This window comes from Siphateles boraxobius, unplaced genomic scaffold, assembly GCF_051911475.1.
Source record: "Siphateles boraxobius isolate OS27281-9 unplaced genomic scaffold, OSU_SipBor_1 6, whole genome shotgun sequence".
NCBI lineage: Eukaryota > Metazoa > Chordata > Actinopteri > Cypriniformes > Leuciscidae > Siphateles > Siphateles boraxobius.
In genome coordinates, this window is record NW_027509186.1 from 19,964,114 (window position 1) to 19,987,737 (window position 23,624).

At 38.1% G+C, this 23,624-nt stretch overlaps 1 long non-coding RNA gene and 1 pseudogene across 1 annotated transcript in view; both read right to left on the reverse strand.

Moving 5' to 3' along the window:
- LOC143715713 (olfactory receptor 1f45-like) overlaps positions 1 to 23,624 on the reverse strand; it is a 75,455-nt pseudogene that overhangs the window by 1,301 nt on the left and 50,530 nt on the right.
- The window catches only part of LOC143716049 (uncharacterized), a 36,549-nt gene continuing 31,711 nt past the window's right edge, over positions 18,787 to 23,624 (reverse strand). The window contains exon 4 of the long non-coding RNA XR_013195939.1: positions 18,787 to 18,837. This is a non-coding gene — a long non-coding RNA (uncharacterized LOC143716049). The remainder of the gene's footprint in view (positions 18,838 to 23,624) is intronic.

Consider the following 23,624-nt stretch of genomic DNA (forward strand, 5'->3'; position numbering starts at 1 on the left):
GTATTCTGCCTTAGCATTGCCCACAAAATGACAATCGTTCATACATGGCAAAAGACCTTAACTTCTATTTTATAGCACAATGTTATGATAACACTTAAAATGTAAGCAATATTATATTGGACTCACAATGATAAAAATGGCTTCACATGTATAAACAAAAAGTTGAAGTAGTGAGAATAGTTGGAATGTCCTGTATGAACAAAATGACGGAGTATTATTGTGTCAATTCGTGGTTACAAGTTGTACTGAGCACTCCAGCCTAGATTCACCCAGGACCCTCAGAACACTCCCAAACTGCAGGGGGCAACCATGCAAAAACCATATTAGCCTGCACACCCATAGGAAGGCATGGCATTAAAATGTTTGGTGAAAGCTCAGTTGACTCTCTCACCCGTTCCTGAGAAAAGATACTATGATCACAGCTCCTGATCATCCAAAGACGCAACTGGTAGGACAGAATGAGATTGAATGTGTTCAGTTCAGGCTTCTATATGACTTTTGTTTGGTTGTAACGTGCAATTTAAATTAAATAGGGAAAACTTTACTATGTGAATGTAGAACTTAACAGTTGATAACCACTCTAAGCATATGTATAAGTTTAATTATGGGATTGGTATTTTAATTGTTAGAGATCCCAGGTTAATCTGAATGACATTGTTTGGTTTGGTTTGAGGATTCAGTAATATGTATTTATTATTACTTTGAGAAAGTGGTATTGTGATTTATTTGTAACTAATTCATGTTTTGGATTTGTGTATTTTAAAGGTTATCAACCTATTCTGTTCATCCCTTATTTACCAAAACATCAAGAAAATAAAAACCTTAAAGTGAACAGATTTGAGTTGTCCTTTGCGTTCATTCGAGATAAAGCAGTTTTCAAGTCTGAGCAGAGCTGTGATCTTTCAGAAAAAAACACACAAAACTTGACAGTTAATAACCAGCGTGGCAGTGAGAAAAAGGATCAAAGGCCTGAAGTCAAGCTGTCGGCGCAAATGAAGAATTGACAGGAAACTCTTCACCATGGCAAAGGAAACTCTTGGGAAAACAGTCAAGCAACTGAAGCAAGAGCGGACCTTAGCTAAATCTGCTTTCACCAAGCAAGCAAACTACCTGAGCAAAGCTGCAGATGGTATGATTAAGCATGAACTTTAAGAGGAGTTCAGCAAGCTCAGTTCCCTGGCAAGGTATGTCAGCGATGCAAATGATGACTACAGGGCTGGTCTACTGGCTGAAGTGGGAACTGAGGAGGATGAAGTCAAGCTCGACAAGCACCAGCAGGCTGAGCTTGAAAGGACAATGGAAGAGTGGGACATGAGACTGGGGGACATCCGTGAGGCAGTCCAATCCAACCTCTGGCCAGGATTTGGTAAAGACGAGGTAGACTTTGCAATCCAAGAAGCTGAAAAAGCCTGTGACAGAGCCCAAGCAAGCACCATCACTGCTATCAGTAGAGACGGCTATGAACTGCAGCTGGAAAGAGCGAGGAGGCTAATCCATGATGCAACTGTAAGCCTGAAAGACTGGGAAAAATGGATCCCACATGATCAGACAGCAGACCTTAAAGGCAGAGTAAAAGACCTGAGAATATTCGGCAGCAACCTCGAGGCCAGAAGTGCAGAATTCCTCACCGCACAAAAAATTGCAGAAGAGGAAAGAAGAGGTCAAGACCAACAGCCTCAACCAACAGCAGTTCCCCAACCAGTGGTGAGAGTAAAGACAACCAGTCTGCCTAAATTCACTGGGATTAGGAGGAACTTCCATAGATGGAGGAGAGACTGGGAAAGTCTGCAAAAGCAGGGAGAGCCGATTGGATCAGTGAAAGTGAAGAAGTTCCAACTCCTTGGCAGTGTGGATGAGAGAATTTGTAGAGACCTGGGTTTGTCAACATACAACAGTGCTGAAGACATATTTAGAGTACTTCAAAACAGGTAGGGGAACAAGCCAGCGATTGCTTTGGAGATAATTGAGGACCTAGAGAGGATCCCTCCTTTAAAGTCACACCAGCCAAGGAAGATAATTGACCTAATTCAGGCTGTGGAAAAGGCCCTGAATGACCTCACGGAGCTTGAAAGCGTTGGAGCCATAACAAATCCCCTTGTGATCAGATCTATAGAGAGCAAGCTCCCAGATAATATAAAAAAGGGACTGGCTGGCGTTCATGGTCAATCCAAGAAGTGGAGTCACACCGGACAATCACTTTGACATCCTTCTAACATTCTTAAAGACACAAGAGGACATTCTAGAGAAACTAGACCGATTGGGTGTAGGTGAAAAACCTGAAAAGAAAGCTACATACCTGGAAAAGAGGTATGCCTCCACAAGGTCCACGAGGAAAGGAGGATGTGTTGTCTGTGGAGATGAGAAACATTGTGAGAAGATCTTTTTTGTAAGCAGTTTAAAGAACTAAAACCTAGTGAGAAGCTGAATGCTATCGAAAGGCTGGGAGCATGTAGAAGATGTGTAAGGAACTCAGCTTTTTGGAAATATTAATAATCAATAATATCTTGTTATTATTAATTATAAATATTTGGGTCAGTTAATTGGATTAACTTGATGTGGCTGAATTAATATTACAATCAATTAATCAGTTCTTCCAACGAACTCTTTTGATTATTAATTTATTCTAAGAAAAGGGTATCTTCCATGGCCACAGAAGAATAATTATTTCTTCGCCTGTACAGTACTTTGAGCCAGTAGCAAAAACCGTGATCGTAAAGTGACTTGTATTGCAAACAAAACAGAACCAAATACATATTATGTACAAGTTTTATTAACTAAATATAGATATTTATATGAATATAAATAAACTAAACAACATACACACATGAATACATAAATAGGTTAGTGATAGGATGAAATTGGAAACCGGAAGAGGGTCCATGAGAAGAACCATCAGAATTTCATTTTCACATTTCATTGAATTGAATACTTGCATTTGTAATGGGAACAATTCTTGAAGTTGTTGAAAATTGAAGTCGTTGATGGTTCCGGCAGTGTCAAGTGGAAGTTGGTTGAGCGTTCTCTTTCTCCAGAAACGCATGACTGGTTTGGTCAAGGCCTGGGACTCTGTTGAGGCCACGCCGAGCACCCAGGAGAAGTGAGGAAGTCGGAAGGATGGGTAATTGGAGTCGTTGTTGGTTGGAGTCTTTGTTCCAAAACTCTTGAGATTGTCCTTGGTTCTTTGTGAGAGAGTCATCTCTCTCCTGCCTGAGCCCATATCTGGTTGGAATCGAGGCCTGCTGGGCCCTGGGGCCCCCGTGGAGGGGGAGCGGGTTCCCCAGAATCACCAGAACAGTGTTGCGGCTGGATGAAAGAACTAAGAGAGGGAGGTCACATGTGGACTGTCTCTAATAAGGCCTGGAAAAGATCCTCCCGTAAGGGTTGAACTCGACCAATCAGAAAGGTGACATGTCTGAGAGGGAAAGTGGCTCTTAGTTGATTTACGGATCTTTGTCCCTAGCATGATTATACCTTCATTAATGCTCAGATAGCTATAACACATCCACACTGCATTCTAGAAGAAGGTGATGTACATCAAAGTGTGAGTCAAGTCAAGTCAAGTCATCCTCATTTATATAGCGTTTTTAACAATGTAGATTGTTTCAAAGCAGCTTTACAGAGATAAACATATAATTTAAGGTAACAGAGATTGGTTTGGTTTTATAGTGGCTCTTGAAAAATGTTTTTTTCCAGCTAAAGTTAGTTTTGATTGATTCACTTCCGTCTAAATGATCATTTGTTACTAAATTAGGGGCCGCTAAGACGACACCGCTCTCTCCAAAGAGACCTCAAACGTGAACCCGTGATAGACGCCGATGGCGCTCACATTCGCATTAAGAATTGATTCTATAGTTATGTGCGTTTGAATATATGTGCGCAGGTTTGTAATTCCTTACAAACCATGCCTAAACAAACTACTTGTCTATAAATTTTGATGCAGAATTTTTATTTTATCTTTTCACTTTGGGTAGGTACGCGAACCGAAAAATTCCACAACGCTTTATCTGTAGAGTGGTATAGGGATCCTCCATAGGGAGAGGCTAGTTGGCACTTCAGCACTGCATTGTCATCAGGTCCAGGCGAAAGTCCTTCGTCAGATCTGGAAACGGCCTGGATCCAGCAGGCTGCGGGAAAACCTCGGGATAAACAAAAACACTAAAATTAGCGTAGATACCATTCTTCTTATGATGTAACGAGTCCATCAGGTTTTGAGGGAAGTGTTCCCAGTTCCGGCTGACCTAATCTAAGCAGCCTAATATTGAATTATAGAAGGCTATAGAGTGTTATGTGAATGCTAGGTCAAAGAGATGTGTTTTTAGTCTAGCTTTGGATTGACAGACTGTGTCTGCTTCCCGGACAATGTTAGGAAGATTGTTTTGGTGCTAAATAGGAAAAGGATCTACCGCCAGCAGTCGATTTATATATTCTAGGTATTATCAACAGGCCAGAGTTTTGAGATCGCAATAGACGTGAAGGACTATAATGCGTTAAGAGCTCGCTCAAGTACTGGGGAGCTAAACCATTTAGTGCTTTGTAAGTAATCAGCAATATTTTAAAATTTATACGATGTTTAATAGGGAGCCAATGCAGTGTTGACAGAACCGGGCTAATAAGGTCGTACTTCCTGGTTCTGGTAAGAACTCTAGCGGCTGCGTTTTGAACTAGCTGTAGTTTGTTTATTAAGCGTGCAGGGCAACCACCCAGTAGAGCATTACAATAATCTAGCCTTGATGTCATGAACGCATGAACTAGTTGTTCCGCATTTGTCAATGAGAGCATACGGCGTAATTTAGATATATTTTTAAGATGGAAAAATGCGGTTTTACAGACACTAGACACGTGACTTTCAAATGAAAGATTGGTATCAAAGAGCACACCCAGGTTCCTAACTGACGACGAAGACTTAACAGAGCAGCCATCAAGTGTTAGACGGTATTCTAGGTTATTACGTGTGGAAGTTTTTTGTCCAATAATTAGAATCTTTTTTCAGAATTTAGTAGTAGGAAATGACTAGTCATCCAATTTTTGATATCAACTATGCATTCCGATAATTTTGTGAATTGGTGAGTTTCGTTAGGTTTGGAAGAAATATAGAGCTGAGTATCATCAGCATAACAGTGAAAGCTAATTCCATGTTTCCTAATGATATCTCCTAAAGGTAGCATGTACAGAGTGAACAGCAGCGGTCCTAGTACTGAGCCTTGTGGTACGCCATATTGAACTTGTGATCGATAAGACATCTCTTCATTTACTGCTACAAACTGATAGCGGTCAGATAAATATGATTTAAACCATGCTAATGCAATTCCACTAATGCCAACATAGTTTTCTAGTCTATTTAAGAGAATGTTGTGGTCAATGGTGTCAAATGCAGCACTAAGATCAAGTAACACTAATAGAGAGATACAACCACGATCGGATGATAAGAGCAAATCATTTGTGACTCTGATGAGAGCTGTCTCAGTGCTATGGTGCGGTCTAAATCCTGACTGGAAATCCTCGCAGATACCATTTCTTTTAAGAAAGGAACACAGTTGTGGGGATACTGCCTTGTCTAGTATCTTTGACAAAAAAGGTAGATTTGAGATCGGCCTGTAATTGACTAATTCTGTAGGATCAAGTTGCGTTTTTTTAACAAGCGGTTTAATCATAGCCAGCTTAAAGGTTTTTGGTACGTATCCTAGAGACAAAGATGAATTAATGATGTTAAGAAGAGGATCTATGACTTCTGGAAGCATCTCTTTCAGTAGTTTAGTCGGTATAGGGTCTAACATACATGTTGTCGATTTAGATGAATTAACGAGTTTGCAAAATTCTTCCTCTCCTATGGCAACAAATGAATCAAATTTTACCTCGGGGAGACTATAATGCACTCCCTGATGTGATGCTGTAGTAGACGGTTGCATAGTTATAATTTTGTCCCTAATATTATCAATATTATAAGTGAAGAAGTTCATAAAGTCATTGCTGCTGTGTTTCTTGGAAACTTCTGGGCTTGAAGCTTTCTTTTTCGTTAGTGTAGCCACTTTTTCAAATACATACCTTGGATTATGTTTATTTTCTTTTAATAGGGTTGAAAAATAAGCAGATCTAGCAGCTTTTAAAGCCTCTCTGTAAGCAATCGAGCTCTCCTTCCATGAAATCCAAAATACCTCTAGTTTTGTTTTCTTCCAGTTGCGCTCCATTTTTCTGGCTGCTCTCTTAAGGGCCCGGGTGTGCTCGTTGTACCACGGTGTTGGACTATTTTCTTGAATCTTCTTTAAGCGCAACGGAGCAACTGTATCTAAAGTGCTGGAAAGGAGAGAGATAAAAGTTTCTGTTGCAATATCAAGTTCTTCTAAGTTATCTGGGACGCTGAGACGATGAAACTGATTAGGAAGATTATTGATAAAGCAATCTTTAGTGGCAGAAGTGATAGGTCTAACATACTTGTAACACGGAGTTGTCTTTGCAGCCTTGGCTAAATGTAATTTACATGAGACTAGATAATGATCTTAGATGTCGTCGCTCTGCTGCAGAATTTCAACAGCATCAACATTGATTTCATGTGATAATATTAGATCAAGAGTATGATTACGACAATGAGTAGGTCCTGACACGTGTTGTCTAACTCCAATAGAGTTAAGAATGCCTTTAAATGCCAATCCCATTGCATCTTTTCCATTATCTACATGTATATTAAAATCACCAACAATTAGGACTTTATCTGCAGTCAATACTAATTCTGATAGAAAGTCAGCAAATTCTTTGATAAAATCTTTATGGTTCCCTGGTGGCCTGTATACAGTTGCCAGCAGAATTCTCAAACTTGATTTATCGTTTATATTATATATTTTTACATTAAGCACCAACACTTCAAAAGAAATATATTTTAAACTAGATTTTTTAGTCGTTTTGAAAATATTACTATAAATTAAAACAACACCTCCCCCTTTGCATTTCAGGCGAGGTTCATGTTTATAACAGTAATCATGAGGGGTGGACTCATTTAAAGTAATGTAATCGTCTGGTTTTAGCCAGGTTTCTGTCATACACAGCACATCTAGGTTATAATCTGAAATCATATCATTAACTATGAGTGCTTTTGAAGTAAGGGATCGAATATTCAGCAACCCAAGCTTTATCGTTTGCTCATCTGTATTATATCTATTTTTTATTTGTTGAATATCAATTACATTTTTAACCTTAGACCGGTTTGGACGTTTTTTTGGATTTCCAAATTCGGGGAACAGACACAGTCTCTATATGATGATATCTAGGTGAAAGAGCCTCTATGTGATGGGATTTATCTGACCTTGGTGACGCGAGGCCGCTAGCAGACGATCGGTTTAGCCAGTTTGTCTGCTTCCTGACCTGAGCCCCAGATTGTCATGTTTTGTCTCTAAGACTATGAGCCAAATTACTAGAGAGAAGAGCAGCACCATCCCAGGAGGGATGAATACCATCTCTTTTCAACAGGTCAGGTTTGCCCCAAAAACTTTTCCAATTGTCTATGAATTCTATATTATTTTGCAGACACCACTTAGACAGCCAGCCATTGAGTGATGACAATCTGCTAACTATCTCATCACTCCTTCGAACAGGAAGGGGGCCAGAGCAAATTACAGTGCCTGACATCGTACTTGCGAGTTCAAACACCTCTTTAATATTAATTTTGGTGATCTCCGACTGGCGGAGTCAAACATCATTAGTGCCGACGTGAATAACAATCTTAGAGAATTTACGATTAGCATTAGCCAGCACTTTTAAATTTGCTTTGATGTCAGGCGCTCTGGCTCCCAGCAAACATGTGACTATGTTGGCTGGTGTCCCTATTTTCACGTTCCGTGTAATAGAATCGCCAATTACCAGGGCACAATCAACAGAATTCTCAGTGGGTGTCACTGAGTGGGGCAAATCGATTTGTTGTGGTAATCGGAACGGAAGAGTGGTTTTTTGATCCGTGACTAGAGCGATCCCTCACTGTCACCCATCTGCCTGGCTGCACAGGCAATAATTCAGCCGGAACCGAAACATGTAAAGAGTTCACTATGCTAGGCGCATCCAAAGTAGAATCTAAAGCTCTAGCACACTTACTATCCTCAATTAAAGTTTGGATGCGTGTTTCTAATTCTGAAATCTTCTCCGTCAGCCTGACTGTTTCCTTGCATTTATCACATATAAACCCAATATTGCCGACGGGGAAGGCTATGCTAAACATGTAACATGAAGTGCAGGTGACAATAACAGGACAAGACATTACTCACCGTGTTTGTTGACTGATTCTTACTCACCTTGGCTTTTTATGAACTCAGAGGCGCGGGCGCGCGAGAGAAAAATAAATAAATAACTGAGCGCACCGGTGGCGCGTTAACAGGCTAGCGAGTTACTAATGTGTTGTTCTAACAGTAACGGAAGCTAGCGATGTCAGGTTAATCTGAGATGTTGTCTAAGCTGTATTTAGTAGTATAAACAATTAGAAATGGTAGTAAATGATGGTTCAAAACAGAAAGAAATACAAAGCTAATACGAGGCTTAGACGGAGCTTACAGCCTCGAAGCAAACAAAACACAGCAGGCAGCTAGGCAGACAGGAGCAATCGATCAGGATCAGGAACAGCAATCGAACAGCAATCATTCATTGAGTCATTAAATGAGGATTAATTAGGTAGGAGGCACGTTACAGGTGAGGTTACATTGATCGTTAGTTGGTTGTATACCAGGATACATACCATAATATATACCTAATAGTACACGAGACCGTAAACCATTTACACTGTTTCTAGATCAGTTAGTCTATGATTAATGCAGCAAAGTCTGTTTTAAAGAGGGTTTCTGTTTCATAGTCTCTCTCTTGAGTATGTGGCCACATTCCTCGGAGGTCGTAAAATCTCCTTATCATGCCCTGTAACATGACACTGTTTCTGCCCTTGTGTTTGTTCATTTGGGCTGTGTGAGGAGTTTCATAAACCTTTGTATATAATGAATAATTAGTGTGTGTCTGATTGGTCCATACCCTACAGATGCCTCAGATGTCATGCAGAGGGTGATGAATGTACGGACTCTTACCTGTGCAGGAACAGAGATTGCAGAAGAGTAAGCTCTTCAGATCACCATTTCTTTCTCTGCCTGAAAGAAGGATTCAAGGGGAAAGAATCTGTGAAAGTGGGAAAACCCAGCACCAGGAGGCAAACATTCACAGAGGAGCAAGAGAAATTGATATCTCAGCTTAGCCCGGACATGGCAGGAAAATTCAGGAGAGCCTTCACCAACATGGCTGCAAAATCACACTGCACTGGAAGAAACCTTCGTGGAGTGATGGACTCAAGCACACGTGAGTTACCAGTTATTCTTATGCTTCTCGAAGTAACCACCAACGCAGGACAGAAAATTGAAACTCTCAAACTCTCATCAGATACCAACTACATCACTCATACAGCTGCCAGGAGACTGAAGCTTCAACGTGAAAAGATCACGCTTGTTGTCCATGGAGTTGGAGGCATGGCCATGAAGGTAAAGACCAAAAGATACTTACTCAAGGTAAGAGTCAAGACACCTAGGGCACGGAGAGCTCATGAGTTGATCTGTTATGGGTTGGATGAAATTGCAAGAGTTCACCGAGTAATCAAAGCACATCAATTCAAGAAGTTCTTCCCCGACACCAACCTGGAAGATCTTCACAGACCAGAACATGTTGAGCTTCTCATAAGCCCCCGTGAAGGAAGACTTGCTCCACAGAGAGTAAAAGTAGTAGGAGATATTGTCTTGTGGGAAAGCCCTTTAGGAAAGACCATGGGATGAGAACATCCAGACCTCTGTGAAGTAGTGGGTTTGGCCCTGCACAATTCTGAGACTCAGTTTGCAGGATCGATGAGAATCACAGCAGTGAAGTATCAAGAAATTGCTGAGATGCAAGAATCTAGAGCTGAAACCAAAACCACTGTTATTGGCAGGGAGTTCTTGGACTGGTGGAAGTGGGACAGCATTGGTGCTGCCTGCGAACCGATGTGTGGAGGTTGCCGGTGTGGTAACTGTCAGCCAGGAGGCAAAGACATGACTCTGAGTGAAGAAAGAGAGCTTGAGATGATCAGGAAATGCCTCAGCTATGTGAAGTCAGATGTGCATAGTCAGGAGCCTCACTGGGACACAAAATACCCCTGGATTGAAGATCCGAGTTCCCTGCCCAACAACAGAAGCGCAGTGGAAGCCACGTTTCTGAGGATGGAGAAACAACTCAAAAGAGAACCAGAGTGGCGTACGGCATACACAACTCAAGTCCATGAGATGGTGGAAAGGAGAGCAGCAAAGAAACTCACTAGAGAGACCATTGCTGACTGGAAAGGACCAGTATGGTATGTCAGTCACTTGGTGGCGCCAAACCCACACTCTGTTACAACACCTGTCCGACTGGTATGGAACAGCAGCCAGAAGTTTAGAGGAATCAGCATGAATGACATTCTCCTGAAAGGGCCTGATGTACTTAATCCCATCCGAGCAGGTGCTACTAAGGTTCAGGAGAGGATTCCATGCTGCCCTCGGCGACATCAAGAAGATGTACAATTCTGTGTGGCTTGAGGACCTGGAGATGCACCTCCATAGATTTCTCTGGAGAAATAGTGAAGATGAAGAAATTGAGGAATATGCCATCACCAGGGTCAACATTGGCGATCGACCAGCAGGGTGCATCGCACAACTGGCCATGAGAGAGACAGGAAAACTGCCCATGTTCACTCATCTGGGGGAGGAACGGAGAGTCCTTGAGGAGTATTCCTATGAAGATGACATTCTGACATCCCATAATGACCTGGAATAGCTAGACGGAACCACCAAAAAAGCAGAAGAAATTCTGAAGGCAGGTGGAATTGTTCTTCAAGCCGTGGGTCCGATCAGGCCAAAGTGGGAGGCAGACGTCTACATCAGAACATCCAGCATCGTCAGATGAAGTCTTCATTCTCCCCAACCAAATGAGAGAAGGAGACAACAAAGCCCTTGGAGTTGGTTACCTGGTCGAACCAGACAAACTGTACCTCATGACTTCGATAAACTTCTCAAAGAGAAAGAAGAAAATGAGAATCAGCCAAAATCTCGTCGAAGAAGAGGTGAGAAGAAAAACTCCAAACCCATTGACTAGAAGGCAACTGCTTAGCCAAGTAGCTAGTTTGTTTGACCCAATAGGCCTTGCAACACCTGCCAAACAGAAAGGAGCCATTCTAGTCAGAAAAGCATTTCAAGAAGCTGGAGGCAAAACTCTAACACGAGACACATGGGACACGCCTCTGTCTGATAGACTTAGAGAAGAAGCCATCCACCTGTTTGAGGAATACACACGCCTCAACCAAATTACCTTCCATAGAAGCCTCACACCAGTCAGAAGGATTGGAGAACCCTGGGGAATAACATTCTCAGATGGTAGCGACCAGAGCTATGGAGCTGTTGTATACTTCAGGTGGGAGACCGAGCAAGGCATCCTGGTCCGGCTTGTTGAGTCCAAAGCCAAGCTCACACCACTTGACCAAAAGGAAGAACCAGTGAAGGCTGAGGTCTGTGGTGCTGTGTTTGCTGCAAGACTCAGAAAATACATTGAAAAGCACAGTCGGATGCAAGTTGAACGTGGGCTCCACCTGCTGGACAGTCAAACTGTGCTGGGTGCAATCCAAAGGGACAGTTAAGGGTAGCATACCTTTTTTGCAAACAGAGTGGGAGAGATCCAGAAGTCCACATCAGTTGAAGACTGGAGATGGATTCCAGGTGAGCAAAACATTGCTGACCTCACAACAAGAGGAGCAACCCCAGAAAACCTCAGGGATAACTCTGTCTGGCAAAATGGCCCACAGTTTTTGAAAAGACCTGTGGAGGAGTGGCCGACAAAGTCAGCCAAAGATGTCGCTGCAGGTGCTAAAGAAGGTATAAACAAGCTCCAAAGGAAATGTTTTACAGCAGCACTGACCCGAGCACAGATGGAAAAAAACCAACATGCCATTGCAATGCCAATATCCCCAACCTCTAACCAAAACAAGGACCTGCAAAGCAGCCCTAGTGGAAAAGGGCACCAGATCCCAGTCCGGAAGCCACCTTCTGGCTTTTCAGTGGGGAAAATCCTTAACATCAGTAAGTTCAGCAGTTTAACCAGGTTGATAAGAGTCATTGCCTGGGTGTGGAGAGCTGCCAAAAAGTAGAAAGGAATGCTGGCCAAGACTTCAACCACAAGCAAGCCAAAGAGGAAGCCTTCAGCTCTTGAGATCAAGTCCAGAGTCAAAGAAACTACACTTACCATCATGGAGTGTGAGGATGCACTCAGGGATCTCTTCCTTGCGGCTCAAATGGAGGTAACCTTGCCAGACACCACACTCAGCAGGCTTGCTGTGGTCAGAGAGGAAAGCACTGGACTTTTGCTCTGTGGAGGAAGATTCCAAATCTTTAATAAAGAAAAAAACTGCAGTACCAGTCTTGCCTTGCACATCATGGGTATCCACTCTTCTAGCTCAAGAAGCCCACAAGGCAAATCATGAAGAAATTGCAGGCACACTCCTTCGGATGAGAACGAAAGCAAGAAGATCGTTGACAACTGGGTGACATGCAGGAGACTTAAGGCCCGAAGATGCCAACAGATCATGAGTGACCTTCCATTGGAGCGAGAAACTCAAAGAGACCTGCCCTCAAAGAGCTCTACATGTTTCTGGACCGACTGGAGAAATCAAAGCTTGAAGGTGAAGTCCCCAAGCATGGCACAGAATGGAGCTGGAAGATCCATCCAGCAGACTCACCTCACAGAAACGGAGCTGCTGAGGCTGCTGTCCGGATTTTGAAGCGGGCTTTGCACAATCTGGGGGGTAATGGAGTCTTCACATGGGGTGAGTTTCAAAATTTATATGGCTTCCAACCTCGCCAATGAACGACCTATTGATGCCAGGACTCCGAGCCGGGAGGACTGTGTAGAATACATTAGCCCAAATTCACTTCTGCTTGGAAGAGCTGGACCCAGAGGAGATCCAGGGACCTTTGACTTTGAAGGCTACTCTTACAAGAGATTAAGAACCATCCAAACAGAAGTTGACCGGTTCTGGAGGAAATGGAGCCAATTAGCCGGACCAAACTTGTTTGTCCGGACCAAGTGGCACACAGCTCACAGGAATGTGGCAATTTGAGATGTCATCTGGCTTGCTGACCAGAACGCCTTGAGAGGTCAGTTTAGGCTTGCCAGAGTCATTGACGTCAACACTGACAGGAAGGGAATTGTGAGGGATGTACATCTCCGATCCTTCCCCAGCTATCCAGTCGCAACTGTGAAGCCCACTAAAAAGAGAAAAAAACACTCAACCAAGATACCTGCAACAGTTCTTCACAGGGATGTCAGACGGATAGTTGTCCTGCTTCCAGTTGAAGAGCAGCAGTAGCAACAGGATTTAAAATGGAATAACTAAATTGACACATCACAGTACTGGTGTGACCTCCTTGGGTTGAAGAACCAGGAGGTCAAGTGGGAAGTGTCGTGTCAATTCGTGGTTACAAGTTGTACTGAGCACTCCAGGCTAGATTCACCCAGGACACTCAGAGCACTCCCAAACTGCAGGGGGCAACCATGCAAAAAAAGTTGGTAGAACCAACTTTTGGAAAGTGTGCTCTTGGGACCATATTAGCCTGCACACCCACAGGAGGGCATGGCATTGAAATGTTTGGTGAAAGCTCAGCTGACTCTCTCACCCGTTCCTGAGAAAAGATACTATGATCACAGCTCCTGATCATCCAAAGACGCAACTGGTAGGACAGAATGAGATTGAATGTGTTCAGTTCAGGCTTCTATATGACTTTTGCTTTGTTCTGACGTACAATTTAAATTAAATAGTGAAAACTTTACTATGTGAACGTAGAACTTAACAGTTGATAACCACTCTAAGCATGTGTATAAGTTTAGTTACGGGATTGGTATTTTAATTATTAGAGATCCCAGGTTAATCTGAATTACATTGTTTGGTTTGAGGATTCAGTAATATGTATTTATTATTACCTTGAGAAAGTGGTATTGTGATTTATTTGTAACTAATTAATGTTTTTGATTTGTGTATTTTAAAGGTTATCAACCTATTCTGTTCATCCCTGATTTACCAAATCATCTTTAAGAAAATAAAAACCTTAAAGTGAACAGATTTTAGTTGTCCTCTGCGTTCATTCGAGATAAAGCAGTTTTCAAGTCTAAGCAGAGCTGTGATCTTTCAGAAAAAACACACAAAACTTGACACTATGAAACTATGATATTGAAGTGGGTAACATATTGCTACATATATGTAGCAATATGTTACCCACTCTGCCCTACTAAGGCAAAAGACCTCACCAGATTGTGAAACTGAGAAAAATTACTTTAATGTTATCTTAATGTCCTGACAATTGAGTTCTACTGTAGGTATAATATTGCAATTTTTACATTTTGTAGTGTATACCTAGCCTAGAAATCTAGACGCACCCTAGCGGCAGCGAAAATTATTTCGCAGCCAGTGTGGTCTAGCAACTCTCCATAGGCTTTTGAGCTGGAAAAACCAAAAACTGGTCGGGCCAATCACATCGTGTATAGAGTCGGCGGGCGGGCTTAACACAATGACGGCACAGTTCATGACGTTCCGCGTGATTTCCATAGGTGATTTCCCTGCTACTTGAAAACAATGAAGATGCAGCGGTCTTTCGAATCGGCTTTGGCCGCGACTCTGGAGGACTTGGAGTTAAGAGAACGTCACTCTTAATATATCAATTAGCTCCGCTGGTGGAAAAACTCATGGGACTCACTCATCCACAACCGTTCGTTGCTCTGGTTGGTTGTAGTGCTATCCTATTGCGTGTAGAGGGATTTTGAAAGGTAACCGTTTATCCCGCCCCTCGGATTGAGGCATGTCAATGGAGAGTTCCCAGACCTAACATCTTGATGTAGGTCTGGCATGCCAGGCTAGTGTATACCTGTATTAACCTATCTACAAAATTTGACCTTTGACCCTTTTTCGGGAGTAACTGTATTCTGCCTTAGCATTGCCCACAAATTGACAATCGGTCATACAAGGCAAAATACTTTAACTTCTATTTTATAGCAGGATGTTATGATAACACTTAAAATGTAAGCAATATTATATTGGACTCACGATGATAAAAATGGCTTCACATGTATAAACAAAAAGTGGAAGTTGTGAGAATAGTTGGAATGTCCTGTATGACCAAAATGACGGAGTATGTTTTTATGTTTACACTGTTCGATCGCGCCTCTCTCTCTCTCTCTCTCTCTCTCCCTCTCTCTCTCTCTCTCTCTCACACACACACACACACACACACACACACACACACACACACACACACACCGACCGTATTCCAGCATTGCAATCTTGACATCGCAGCCTGTTCATAATAGTCACAGAGCTTCAGAGCTAAGGCGGGGCTACAGATTAGGTGTCCCTAAAGAACTGTATCTAGTAGTTCCGCATTGTAATGGATTTGCTTTCTCGTCGGTTGTTTGACATGGATTTTAACCAGGGTTCAACAAAAGGTAGGCTCTAAATTACTACATTCCTGCTGCTGGTGTATAATGGGTGTGTCGTTGCGGCTCCAACCCATGTATGTATCGCTGCAGCCCGGAGACCAGCAGGTGGGAGGAGCTTACGCCGCAAGTGGGAGGAGCTTATGCCACAAGTAGGAGGGATTTCACAAATGTGCAAGTAGGAGGAGTTTACACCACAAGCTTATGCGGAAATCCCCAAGCTGTCATTGCCGAGGACGGCCGTGAATGAGTATGGCAGGAAGTAGCGACAGTAATGAAAATAAACGATGAAATTTTACGTTCCTCATCATGTAGCTGATTTCTTCAGTTTTGGGCAGTAGCGTCGCTACAAGTAGTGACGCTACTAGTTTAACTACATATCTCAGTAGCGTGGTGGTAGCTGTTTTCTGAATCAAATAGCTTTTCAGTAGCGAAGCTCTTTTTTTGATCAAGTAGTGCGGTATAGCGTCCATACAAGCTAACGTTACATTTTCCCAAGCATTTCTAAAGCTCAAGCTCAAATCGGAAATACAACTGCTATCACTGATGCTGGATCAGTTAGTGACGGTGACTACTTCTTCTTCTTGTTTTACGGTGGTTGGCAACCATAGGGCCATATGATTTCATTAAGTTACCGCAATATGGAAAACATGGACTGAATTGCGATATCCATGCATAAAAAAAAAAAAATTACTGTATAACGCGGAATTTCACGGAATTTGTCAGATCTTGGATGAAAAGAAGGTAAGTAGCCTAAACTTAAATAAAATCGTGATATAGACTAGTGTCGGTGAATATTAAACTGCTTAAAGACTATTTAAAAAGGAATCATGCATGTTCTGCGTGTCTCTGTTAATGAATGGCTCAGACACGTGGATTCATTTACCACACACTAAGCACCCATGACGCTTGCGATGTTTTCAGTAGTGGATCGATGAACTTCATCTACACACCCGCTCTGAGAGTCACTTTAGCAGCATTTTAGCTCGATTTGAGAAAAACTATCGTCATATCAAAAAAACAAAACAGAGACTCAAAGGTCTAGCTACATGGCAACCTGTCAAAATAAAAGGTTGGTTTTAACCTTTGAAGAAAGTTTTGCTTAAATCATTAGGCCTACATTTTAAATAATTGGTCATTACAATTTAAACCATTAAAAAAAACTATTTTATAGAGCCCTTAAAATGTAATTTATTTAAAAATGTTAATAAATTATTGTTAAATTATATACGTTTCATGATTTCAATTAGTTACACGTTTTTGGTTACTAAAATGTTATTTAACCATTAAAATGGGAGTCCAGAAAAATGAAAACAAAATAAAACTGAATTTGGAATGTGGGAAAAAATAAAACGGATTTCATAGGGCCCTACAAACCAGCTTTTTGGTGCATTACCACCACCTTCTGCTCCGTATGGTGTGACATCACGTACCAGTATCAATCCTTGGGCTGACACTTGAGAAATGGAAAAAGATGCACACACTCTTGACACCTGGTTTTGTTATATTTTTATATAGTTATATGGTTTTATACAGTTATGTTTTTTTTTTGGCCAAATTGGTTTGGAACAGTTGTTGAATAAACAATTGAACTGACAAATTATGCCTGCCCATATGTTTGATTGACAATTTTATTGATCACTGAGATAGCACTGACTTGGAATTAAGTTGGTTCAATATAAAAATTAAATTTGAAAAAGTAGCTTTAGATGTAGTAAACTACTTTTGCCATATTGCTGTAGCTTAGCTTGCTACATTTCCCGGGGTGGTAGCTGCAGTGTAGTGAAGCTACATTTAATGTAGAGTAACTGCTAGCTTAGCTCACTACATTTTCTAAGTAGCTTGCCAAACACTGGATTTCTTACAGCTTTTTTATTATTGTGTGTCCAATACCACTCACTGTCAATGATGAAGTCACGTCTTTACACCTTTTACCATACTTAAAGTGATGGTGTTTTAAATTCACCAGGCTGTAGGCCTCATTCAAGCATATTTCTGAATATTAGCTACATATTCTAGAATTCTAGTATCAAGTAAATGAACATATTAAAATGTGATGCAATTTGACTCAGGGAAGTGAATGTGTAAATACATGAAAAACATTTGGCTAATGTAAAAAAAAAAAAGTTACAATCCATCTTTTACTGCATAATTTTCTAATAGATTAATGTCATTCTGAACGTGTTACACATATATTACATTTAAATCTCAGGGTGAATACATTATTTTTTTCAATTAATAAAATCATGTACAGATTGTACAAATCAGAATTGATTGCAAAAGTGTTTATTTGATTTGATTATTTTTAGTCTTTTTTTTTTTTGTTATTTGTAAGGACACTATATCAGCTCATTAGAACTGATCTGCATGCAGTGAAAACTGCAAAATCCAGGGTGGAAGGTTTCTGAATAAATGCCCTGGAGCTTGCCTCACTTTCCCTTCCCAGCATAACCTGGTGGATACACAAGAAGCACAATAAGAACTAGGGTTTATAGTTGACATTGAACATTTACAAACATTAAGAATAATTTCTCAGCTCTGTACCATGCCATGCAAGTGAATGGTGTCCAGAACTTTTAACCCCTTGAGCCGCAGGGATCCCTGGTGATCCCGAATTTTACATTCAAAAAAATTGTGCATTGTTTTTGAGCTGCTTTATCTCTCTATTAGTAATTGCTAGAGCAATTCTGAGTTTTTCACAGTAAACTGTCAAGTGTTAGCTTTTAAATGATACCTTGGTTTTGTGTATAGTCAGAAGGACTCCTTAGCAACAACCATTTTATTATGGGTATGTCATTTTGCACTCGATTGCCAAAAAGGGGGGCGACTGGTAAGGGGTTTTAAACTCCAAGGGATGACATAAGTAAATTAGATTTTTAGTTTTCCTTTAGACTAACAACTAGTTTATTCATCACCAATTTACACAAAACATACCAGGTGTGCAGCATTTGTACTCAAACCCACACTCCAAACAAGTGGAGATTGAGTACATCCTCCAGAAGAGCTGTTTATAGTGAGACAACTTATTTTTCCAGCATGCAACACCTTAGGTGAAAAAAAAAATGAACATAACATTTAACATTATCAATGATGTTCTTGTTATGCGAATCCCCAACTACTGTATGTCCCTGAACCCTGAGCAAGCCAATGACAGGGGCATCTAGGCAGCATCTCCTTCTTGAAGAACAACTTCAAGAAGTATGTTCTTTAGCAACGCACCTGATAACTGAAAAGATAGCAACAGTTAGCACAGGCCGTTAAAATTTTTTAAAAGCACATTATATAACATTATTCAACTACCTTGAAGATGAAGCATGATGGAGGGTCATCGTTTTTTAACAGCTCATCCTTAAAGAAAAATATAAGTGGATTAAAATTGTTCTACACATTTTAAATCATCATTAAGTTGGCTTGTGAAAGCCAACTTACTGAAATCCTATTTAAACTTATTATTAAGTTGGCTTGTGAAAGCCAACTTACTGAAATCCTATTTAAACTTATTATTAAGTTGGCTTGTGAAAGCCAACTTACTGAAATCCTATTTAAACTTATTATTAAGTTGGCTTGTGAAAGCCAACTTACTGAAATCCTATTTAAACTTATTATTATTCTTTTTCTTCTTCTTTTTCTTAACCAAAATTTTCTGACTGCTACTCCTCCTAGAGCTTTAACTCTACAAACTCCAAACTCGGGTCAGACCTTCAGACTGTTCTGACTTAGTGTGCTATATCTTTTCAGACTGATTTGACTTTCAGATTTCTTAAAAATTAATATTAAAAATCATAAAAATCCCATTGACTTTCATTGCAACAGTTCAAATTGAGCCAAGGCTACGGTGGCCCAGCAGTGTACAACACAAAAACTCAAATCTAAACTCCCTGAAGCCCAAGACTCAATTAAACTACCATTCTATATGTACTAATGAACTTATCTATCTATCCATCTATCCATCTATCTATCTCTTTCTATCTATCTATCTATCTATCTATCTATCTATCTATCTATCTATCTATCTATCTATCTATCTAATCTATCTTTCTTTCTTTCTTTCTAACTAATCTTTCTTCTTTCTTTCTTTATTTCTTTCTTTCTTTCTAACTAATCTTTCTTCTTTCTTTCTTTCTTTCTAACTAATCGTTCTTCTTTCTTTCTAACTAATCTTTCTTCTTTCTTTCTGTCTTTCTTTCTTTCTAACTAATATTTCTTTTTTCTTTTTTTCTTACTAACTAATCTATCTTTCTTTCTTTCTAACTAATCTTTCTTCTTTCTTTCTTTCTTTCTAACTAATCTTTCTTCTTTCTTTCTTTCTTTCTTTCTTTCTTTCTAACTAATATTTCTTCTTTCTTTCTTTCTAACTAATATTTCTTCTTTCTAACTAATCTTTCTTCTTTCTTTCTAACTAATCTTTCTTTCTTTCTAACTAATCTTTCTTTCTTTCTAACTAATCTTTCTTCTTTCTTTCTTTCTTTCTTTCTTTCTTTCTAACTAATCTTTCTTCTTTCTTTCTTTCTTTCTAACTAATCTTTCTTCTTTCTTTCTTTCTTTCTTTCTTTCTTTTTCTTTCTTTCTTTCTAACTAATCTTTCTTTTTCTTTCTTTCTTTCTAACTAATCTTTCTTCTTTCTTTCTTTCTTTCTAACTAATCTTTCTTCTTTCTTTCTTTCTTTCTTTCTTTCTTTCTTTCTTTCTTTCTTTCTTTCTTTCTTTCTAACTAATCTTTCTTCTTTCTTTCTAACTAATCTTTCTTCTTTCTTTCTAACTAATCTTTCTTCTTTCTTTCTTTCTTTCTTTCTTTCTTTCTTTCTTTCTTTCTTTCTTTCTTTCTTTCTTTCTTTCTTACTAATCTTTCTTCTTTCTTTCTTTCTTTCTAACTAATCTTTCTTCTTTCTTTCTTTCTTTCTTTCTAACTAATCTTTCTTTTTTCTTTCTTTCTTTCTTTCTTTCTTTCTTTCTTTCTTTCTTTCTTTCTTTCTAACTAATATTTCTTCTTTCTTTCTTTCTAACTAATATTTCTTCTTTCTAACTAATCTTTCTTCTTTCTTTCTAACTAATCTTTCTTTCTTTCTAACTAATCTTTCTTTCTTTCTAACTAATCTTTCTTCTTTCTTTCTTTCTTTCTTTCTAACTAATCTTTCTTCTTTCTTTCTTTCTTTCTAACTAATCTTTCTTCTTTCTTTCTTTCTTTCTTTCTTTCTTTCTTTCTTTCTTTCTTTCTTTCTTTCTTTTTCTTTCTTTCTTTCTAACTAATCTTTCTTCTTTCTTTCTTTCTTTCTAACTAATCTTTCTTCTTTCTTTCTTTCTTTCTTTCTTTCTTTCTTTCTTTCTAACTAATCTTTCTTTCTTTCTTTCTTTCTAACTAATCTTTCTTTCTTTCTTTCTTTCTTTCTTTCTTTCTTTCTAACTAATCTTTCTTCTTTCTTTCTAACTAATCTTTCTTCTTTATTTCTAACTAATCTTTCTTCTTTCTTTCTTTCTTTCTTTCTTTCTTTCTTTCTTTCTTTCTTTCTTTCTTTCTTTCTTTCTTACTAATCTTTCTTCTTTCTTTCTTTCTTTCTTTCTTTCTTTCTTTCTTTCTTTCTTTCTAACTAATCTTTCTTCTTTCTTTCTTTCTTTCTAACTAATCTTTCTTTTTTCTTTCTTTCTTTCTTTCTTTCTAACTAATCTTTCTTCTTTCTTTCTTTCTTTCTTTCTTTTTCTTTCTTTCTTTCTAACTAATCTTTCTTCTTTCTTCTTTCTTTCTAACTAATCTTTCTTTCTTTCTTTCTAACTAATCTTTCTTCTTTCTTTCTTTCTAACTAATCTTTCTTCTTTCTTTCTTTCTTTCTTTCTTTCTAACTAATCTTTCTTCTTTCTTTCTTTCTTTCTAACTAATCTTTCTTCTTTCTTTCTTTCTTTCTTTCTAACTAATCTTTCTTCTTTCTTTCTTTCTTTCTTTCTTTCTTTCTTTCTTTCTTTCTTTCTTTTTCTTTCTTTCTTTTTCTTTCTTTCTAACTAATCTTTCTTCTTTCTTTCTTTCTTTCTTTCTTTCTTTCTAACTAATCTTTCTTCTTTCTTTCTTTCTTTCTTTCTTTCTAACTAATCTTTCTTCTTTCTTTCTTTCTTTCTAACTAATCTTTCTTTCTTTCTTTCGAACTAATCTTTCTTCTTTCTTTCTTTCTAACTAATCTTTCTTCTTTCTTTCTTTCTAACTAATCTTTCTTCTTTCTTTCTAACTAATCTTTCTTCTTTCTTTCTAACTAATCTTTCTTCTTTCTTTCTAACTAATCTTTCTTCTTTCTTTCTTTCTTTCTTTCTTTCTTTCTTTCTTTCTTTCTTTCTTTCTTTCTTTCTTTCTTTCTTTCTAACTAATCTTTCTTCTTTCTTTCTTTCTTTCTAACTAATCTTTCTTTCTTTCTTTCTTTCTTTCTTTCTTTCTTTCTTTCTTTCTTTCTTCTTTCTTTCTTTCTTTCTTTTTCTTTCTTTCTTTTTCTTTCTTTCTTTCTAACTAATCTTTCTTCTTTCTTTCTTTCTAACTAATCTTTCTTCTTTCTTTCTTTCTTTCTAACTAATCTTTCTTTCTTTCTTTCTAACTAATCTTTCTTCTTTCTTTCTTTCTAACTAATCTTTCTTCTTTCTTTCTTTCTTTCTTTCTTTCTTTCTTTCTTTCTTTCTTTCTTTCTTTCTTTCTTTCTTTCTTTATTTCTTTCTAACTAATCTTTCTTCTTTCTTTCTAACTAATCTTTCTTCTTTCTTTCTAACTAATCTTTCTTCTTTCTTTCTAACTAATCTTTCTTCTTTCTTTCTTTCTTTCTTTCTTTCTTTCTTTCTAACTAATCTTTCTTCTTTCTTTCTTTCTTTCTTTCTTTCTTTCTTTCTTTCTTTCTTTCTTACTAATCTTTCTTCTTTCTTTCTTTCTTTCTAACTAATCTTTCTTCTTTCTTTCTTTCTTTCTAACTAATCTTTCTTTTTTCTTTCTTTCTTTCTTTCTTTCTTTCTTTCTTTCTTTCTTTCTTTCTTTCTTTCTTTCTTTCTTTCTTTCTTTCTTTCTTTCTTTCTTTCTTTCTAACTAATATTTTTTCTTTCTTTCTTTCTAACTAATATTTCTTCTTTCTAACTAATCTTTCTTCTTTCTTTCTAACTAATCTTTCTTTCTTTCTAACTAATCTTTCTTTCTTTCTAACTAATCTTTCTTCTTTCTTTCTTTCTTTCTTTCTTTCTAACTAATCTTTCTTCTTTCTTTCTTTCTTTCTTTCTAACTAATCTTTCTTCTTTCTTTCTTTCTTTCTTTCTAACTAATCTTTCTTCTTTCTTTCTTTCTTTCTTTCTTTCTTTTTCTTTCTTTCTTTCTAACTAATCTTTCTTCTTTCTTTCTTTCTTTCTAACTAATCTTTCTTCTTTCTTTCTTTCTTTCTAACTAATCTTTCTTTCTTTCTTTCTAACTAATCTTTCTTTCTTTCTTTCTTTCTTTCTAACTAATCTTTCTTCTTTCTTTCTAACTAATCTTTCTTCTTTCTTTCTAACTAATCTTTCTTCTTTATTTCTAACTAATCTTCTTTCTTTCTTTCTTTCTTTCTTTCTTTCTTTCTTTCTTTCTTTCTTTCTTTCTTTCTTTCTTTCTTTCTAACTAATCTTTCTTCTTTCTTTCTTTCTTTCTTTCTTTCTTTCTTTCTTTCTTTCTTTCTTTCTTTCTTTCTTTCTTACTAATCTTTCTTCTTTCTTTCTTTCTTTCTTTCTTTCTAACTAATCTTTCTTTCTTTCTTTCTAACTAATCTTTCTTTTTTCTTTCTTTCTTTCTTTCTTTCTTTCTTTCTTTCTTTCTTTCTTTCTTTCTTTCTTTCTTTCTTTCTTTCTAACTAATCTTTCTTCTTTCTTTCTTTCTTTCTTTCTTTCTTTCTTTCTTTCTTTCTTTCTTTTTCTTTCTTTCTTTCTAACTAATCTTTCTTCTTTCTTTCTTTCTTTCTTTCTTTCTTTCTAACTAATCTTTCTTCTTTCTTTCTTTCTTTCTTTCTTTCTAACTATTCTTTCTTCTTTCTTTCTTTCTTTCTTTCTAACTAATCTTTCTTCTTTCTTTCTAACTAATCTTTCTTTCTTTCTTTCTAACTAATCTTTCTTCTTTCTTTCTTTCTAACTAATCTTTCTTCTTTCTTTCTTTCTTTC